This window comes from Corvus hawaiiensis, chromosome 12, assembly GCF_020740725.1.
Source record: "Corvus hawaiiensis isolate bCorHaw1 chromosome 12, bCorHaw1.pri.cur, whole genome shotgun sequence".
Taxonomy (NCBI): Eukaryota; Metazoa; Chordata; class Aves; order Passeriformes; family Corvidae; genus Corvus; species Corvus hawaiiensis.
Genome location: NC_063224.1, coordinates 14,396,917 through 14,403,173, shown reverse-complemented (window position 1 = coordinate 14,403,173; position 6,257 = coordinate 14,396,917). Strand labels below are relative to the sequence as shown.

General features: G+C 36.7%; 1 long non-coding RNA gene across 1 annotated transcript; it reads right to left on the bottom strand.

The window, feature by feature from the left end:
* Positions 1 to 1,265: 1,265 nt before the first annotated feature.
* On the bottom strand, positions 1,266 to 5,661 carry LOC125331937. The gene is made up of 3 exons (XR_007206279.1): positions 5,539 to 5,661; positions 3,713 to 3,889; positions 1,266 to 1,376 (listed from the first exon to the last, which is right to left on the bottom strand). It is a non-coding gene; the product is annotated as an uncharacterized LOC125331937 (long non-coding RNA).
* Positions 5,662 to 6,257: the final 596 nt, after the last annotated feature.

Here is a 6,257-nt window from a genome sequence, read left to right as displayed (position 1 = left end):
TTTTTTTCCCCAATTATAAAACATTGCTATTTGGTTTCCATTAAAGATGATCATTAAAAGCTGCTTGTTAAAAAAATAATTTATATGATGGAGAAAGTTGATGAGAAGCTACTATTTCTGCCAGCAGATTTATCAATAGAGAAAATTATAAAATAAATGAAGAGGGAGAAGAAGTCCCTTTAGAAAAGTCAATGAGACTAGATATAAAAAATAAATTTATGTTGTGATAAGTGGTAGGAATTTGATTTAACAGAATTTATAAACCATGCATATGGTATTTCACAAATGCATAAATGCAAGTAGAGGTCTAATACAATCCCATTTCCTCCCCTGCCATCTCACTTTTATAAATATAAAAAGCCCTGACAGCCAAGTAAAAATAATGTATTGCTTCAAGAGTCTTTAAAAGGAAAGAAACTGAATTATTGTTATGCAGTAAAATTTATATTGTCTGTGAGGTGAGTGTGCTCTACTTTCTTGTTATAAAACATACATAAATTTTCAAAGGAGTGTATTAGAGCCTTGCCTGCAACACTGAGAGCTGCTTCTGGAGTAAGTGGAGGAGACATGGATTCACCTTGGGCTTTTAGGAAGGCACAGAAAAACACCAAAATATCTCATTACAGAAAGAAAGATTTTCATTCTCATAGGTCACAGTCCAATTTTGTAGATTGCTGCAGAATCAGAATTGCTGATCATTTTAGATAACCTGTAAATGTTTTCCTTTCTAATACAATGTGGTAAATGTGTGGGATTTGAACCCCATGGAGAATCACCTACCTTGTGTGAACTGAGTTTTTTCACACATGGGAATAGCCAGGGGCAGCCCTAAATTGAATACAGATTAACTGCACTCACATTTTAGGCTGAGCAAAGGGCATATGTGCATTTTGGAAAATCAGATTTTAAAAAGCAGATATATAACATGCTGCCAGCAGATCATGTGCCAAAATTGAGGAACGCAGGGTCCAGCAATTGACGAAACTGTCAGGGTTTAAAAATTCTTTTCAAGGCAAAACCAGATTATTTCTATATGTTTATGAAGAAGATACACAAGGCTGAACTTCTAAAAATGGGGAATCTATTTCTTATTTTGTTGGGTTTTTTAATTTATGTGCAGCACAGATTTGTTTCCTAATTAAAAAAATACCCCCCACACAAATTCCAAATATGGAGGGTCTGGTCCTGATTTTTCAATTTCTTCTGTTTTTTCCAGGAGAGACAAGTGAAAGGCTGTGCTTACCTCACAGCAGTGATGGCTGGAATGGTTCATGGGAATGCTGTTTTCAGTCCATTTTAGCCTAAGTGGCAAGTCCTTCAGAGTGCCAGAGTCATTCACAAATAATCCAAAGTGTCAGATGGGGAGGGATTCTCTGCTGCAAGACGAGTTACATAATGAAAATGCTGACAGTCTTTTAATTATCAGTGGCACAAGCGGGTGCTACTATAATAAATCTCTCTTTCCTAAACACAGATGAATCAAAAAACTAATTAGTAGCTTCATCAAAGCTCTCTAGGATCAAATCTGGTCAAAAAGATTATATGGAAAATGCTGCTCCGACAGAGTTTAAAATTAAGTCAGTCACTTGGGTATACTTAAGGAGCCCACAGTGGGAACCAAATAAGAATGGGCTACAATATTCCCCATGAAGAGATCCCAGGATTCTTCTTTATTTTTGAAGGAAAACATGAAGCACATTAACAGGGTGAGCGAATACCATGGAACCCTGTAACAATTTACAGTGGTGATAATACAGAATTAAAAGATCTTTTCAGTCTACACTTTATAGCAAAATCATGGGAATGGGCACTGAGCACTGGTAATTTGGATACCTATTTCTATCTCTCACATGAACAGCCATGATGCACTGTAAGGTCATAAACCAAGGCAGGCAGCTCAGAGAGCAATTACAAGCTCTCATAAAGAACAGCAAATCAGCAGTCCAGAAAAAGCCCTAAGACAGAAATATATCCAAGTAAAATATTTAAATCATTCTGAGTGTTAATTATAAAACGTTATAATTAACATGTTTGTTGATATGCTATAAACGTGAAAAATACATTACTCTTAGAAATTAACCTTTGTATCTTCCCTGGAGAAAGGATGTTTTTTCCAACAGAAACACAGTGTTATCAGTGGAATTCTGTAACGCACACTTCGAGGAGCTCTAAAGCCCTGACACTTATGCTATTAAATGGCCACATACGTTTCCAGAGTTGCGTAAAACATTCTAAAATACCGCCAAAAATACTATGTCACATGTAGTTCACCAACTGTTGTTCACTTCCAATGACTGAAAACAATTGCAAGTTATCTTCCAGTCTTTCATTAATATCATGAAGATAAAACAAATGCATACTCCTTGCACACACAAAACAGAAGAAATTACTCTTCTGAAAGAAGAATTACACAAAGAGTCATAAGCTCCATACAGTTAGAGAAACAAAATATTCCAAGAGGGCTTCTGTGGAGATAAAATGTTAATGAGGAGATTTCAGAAACATGAATGACATTATGTTAGATGGAGTTGAGTGCCAGCCTACCCCGTCATGACTTCGAAAGCTTTGCCATAAAGCACAGGATAACTGCTGCAATGAGGAAACCTTTAGTATTGTCTAAGTAACTCTAGGGAATTTTGTGGAAAATGCACGTAGAAAACAATGGTGATCTGATAGAGAACCACAAAAAAAGGTTTCATTTTAAATATAAAATATGCCAGACTGAGAACTGAAATATCTTGAAAGTCCTATTAAACCATAAATTGCAAAATCAGTACATACTGTGATTTACACAAGAAATTGCCAAGGATTCAGTTCCTACAGATTGCTTTTGAAAGCATTTGTGTAGCGTTTTATAATTACAGCTTTCAAAATGAGGCAAGTTTTCATAGAATCATAGAATAGCTTGGGCTGGAAGGGACCTTGAAGATCATCTCATTCCAACCCTCCTTGGGCAGGGACACCTTCCACTAGAACAGGCTGCTCAGAGCCCCATCCAGCCTGGCCTTGAAGTGTTCTCTTGTGTTCTCCAGTGTTCTCCTAACTGCAGAGAAAGAATAGGCAAAGTTTAGCTCAGCTGAAGCCCTGACTGGGTTATAGTGTTTGGTGGCACTTTTATTCCTTGATGCCTGCAAAAGCTATCCCATAATATAAACACAACAAAGCCTGGGAAGAGCAACACCAACACATTGTTTGGACCCGGTTCAGTGAAATGTCCCCATTTCTTTCTCTGGTAATTCAATCTTGTTTCTTTTCTTTCGTAAGAGCTGCTGTACTGCCAAACTTTCTTACTTGAATTACATTTCTAAGTGCAGATATTGTAAAAAGTTACTTTTCACTTTTGGAGTAAGATATTGAATTTTCACTCATCAAAAAAAAAAAAAAAAGCAAGCAGTAGAAAAAGTGAAACCTGGACACCTATGGATTTTCATCAAGTGAACGTTTTTTGGAGGCTGAAAAGGTACAATGTCATCAGAAATCAGAACATCTGTTATATTCTCCAGTGAAACTTGATAAGAAGAATGATGAAGCAGGGTACAGAATTCCTACGAAAGTTACTTCTGGTTCAGCATCTACATGCCATATTTACATGAAAGCAGAATATCACCAGAGTTCGGTTTTGTGAAATCAAATCACAAAAGAAGATACTTCAGGTCCATGTTTATGAGTTCAGATACAACATCTGGGCATTGGTCAAGCAAAAAGTACTCACCTTCAGTAAGAGATTCCTGTTCTATCTTCTTCTCAAGGTACATTTCCTGGGAGCAGCATCTGAAAACAGCTGAAGTAATTAAGGTGCTTAAGGTTGTTTAACACCTGGCACTAAGTGATATACTTAGAACATTTGTTATACTGCAAAATAACTGGATTCCATTTTATCTTGAATGATCTGTAGGGGAAGGAAGATAATTCCTTATAATGATGAATGAAAATTTGTTAAAAACAGTTTCATATCACAAGAGTAATTAAGGTCAGTACTGATACCATCAAAATCCAGCCTCCTAAGAGAACAGTAACATTCCAAGCAAATACAACCTACTAGATGTTTCTATACTTTTCCAGGCCAGAAACTGTTTTTCTGATCCTCTGAAGTAAACATTTGACTTAAACTTTAAAATAAAACTATATTCCCATGCACAAACCCATTTGTCCATACTGTAGTGACAAAGTTTTTAGATTTATATTAGACAAATAATTAAGGGTGTTTTTAAAAAAATAGATTTGGTATTACACAAACATTCCCTGTGTGCTTCCATCTCTATCAAAGATCTAGAGAATATATGCAAGCTGACCTAGCTAAGAACCTGTTTAATGCCCTCAGTACGCTGCAAGCACTAACAGTGGTCAGGCATGATTAAGCCACCATTATTAATGATTGAATGGGATTTTCTCTGCATGATGTTTATGCCTCATCTGTTTTGCTGTATATATATTTGTCAGCCAGGATCATCACCTAAGTCTAAAATACAGATATGTTGAAAATTGCCCTAATCTGGGGTTGCATAGCTTTCTGGAACTCTAGGCTGGGTGTCCGGCAGTACCCAGGACAAACAGCTGAGATGAAAAGAAGTTGAACTGACATGTTTATTCCATTTTACTTTCTACTTTTCCTTTTTTTGGACTCAGAGTATTTTTAAAACATCAAATAGCATAACTTAACAGGATGAGGGAAGCTGTGAAAGGTGATATCAACAAATGGCAGCACAGGTAAAAAAAGGAGTCTCAAGGAGAACATAGATAAAGCTCAGAAAAATAAAATTAAACTGCTGTTCCAAAACAAACCACGGGCTTTCCTGGGGCTCACAGCATATTTAGCTGGGTTATGGGGAAGTCACATCCTAAACTCCTGTTTTCTCAGTCCCCACAGAATCCAAACCTAGAGTGAGACACAGCTTCCCTGGTTATGCATGAACACCAGCTGAAACTTATCTCCATGGATGGGAAATTCAACTTATCTTTTACTAATGTGCATTTTCTGAAGTTATGCAGGAATTACCTGCTGCTAATCATACTTGTAAGCTGCCAGGCTTGGCAAAATTCACATCCATCACCTTTAGGTTGCTGCCATATCAAGGAAATACTTTCTAGCACCCCATGGTGCTGCTGGGACATAACTGTGCTGCTTCATATTTTTGAGACTTTCATATTTTGTCAAACACAGCTGAAACTGTTTTGCAAGCAGAGCTATACAGAGAGGGGAAAAGGAATGACACAGGCAGCATTGTTTAATAGTGGTCAGGCAGAAATATTTCTAGGTGTACTGTAAAAATTATAAGGACTGGACATCCTCAGAAAGCTTGAGCTGCAGAGTTTTAAACAATTTAGCGTATATATGCACAGAGTGAGCAAAGATGCAGCCATCTGATCATGTACATGTTTTTAAAACTAATTGAAATGTATACATTAACACTTTCAGTGGGGTATTGCTAACTCAAAACCCACCTGTGATATTCAAAATACTTCCAGGTTTTCTGGAACTCTTCATTAACCATCTCCTTAGCAGTACTGAAACGAGGATGAGAATGAAATTTTTCTTACCATGATACCGCGAAGTTCTCGGGACAGGAAACACTTTGATGCCTCTAGTGAGAGAAGAGGGCCCCTGAAGTCAAGCCATAAAGATTGCTCAAGAAAAATGCACACTCTGGACTCCAGCTTAGACATTCCTTTGCTGTCTGTGAACTCACAAAATATTAACATATTCTAATAACCTATCTTTTAAAAGAACATGGTAATGATGAGCAGTATAACCACTGAGACTTCAAAGTTTAGGGAAAGGGCTAATATCCACCCACTGGCAGAGGACTTTAAGCTTGCTGTAAGTGCAAATTGTGATTCTTTTCCCCACATAGCTCCTATGTCTCAGTACTGGAGAAGATTTTAAAAGAAAAGTGTGCAGAAAATTGTAAGTAAATACTTCAGACCCATATTCTGTTATGTATCCTTGAAAAAAGGAAAGGGAAAAAGAAGATATTATTCTTTTTGTGCCTAAATCTTTGAAGAGTATGGTTAACTAAATAAAATACTAAAAATAAACACTTGGATCATCTAACCCAAGCCTACGTAAGAGATTAAATAATGTTTCATTATATGTAAAGATTCCTATGGGAACACCAGAGAACTGAATACCCACATGTTGTTGATCGTGGAATTTTAAGCAATGTTTTTCATAAGAGAGTCAAACTTAAAAGGTAGAGACATTTAAGAGGCTATGAAGGGTGAGTGCATAAGCATGTCTGAAAGAAAGTCTTTAATAG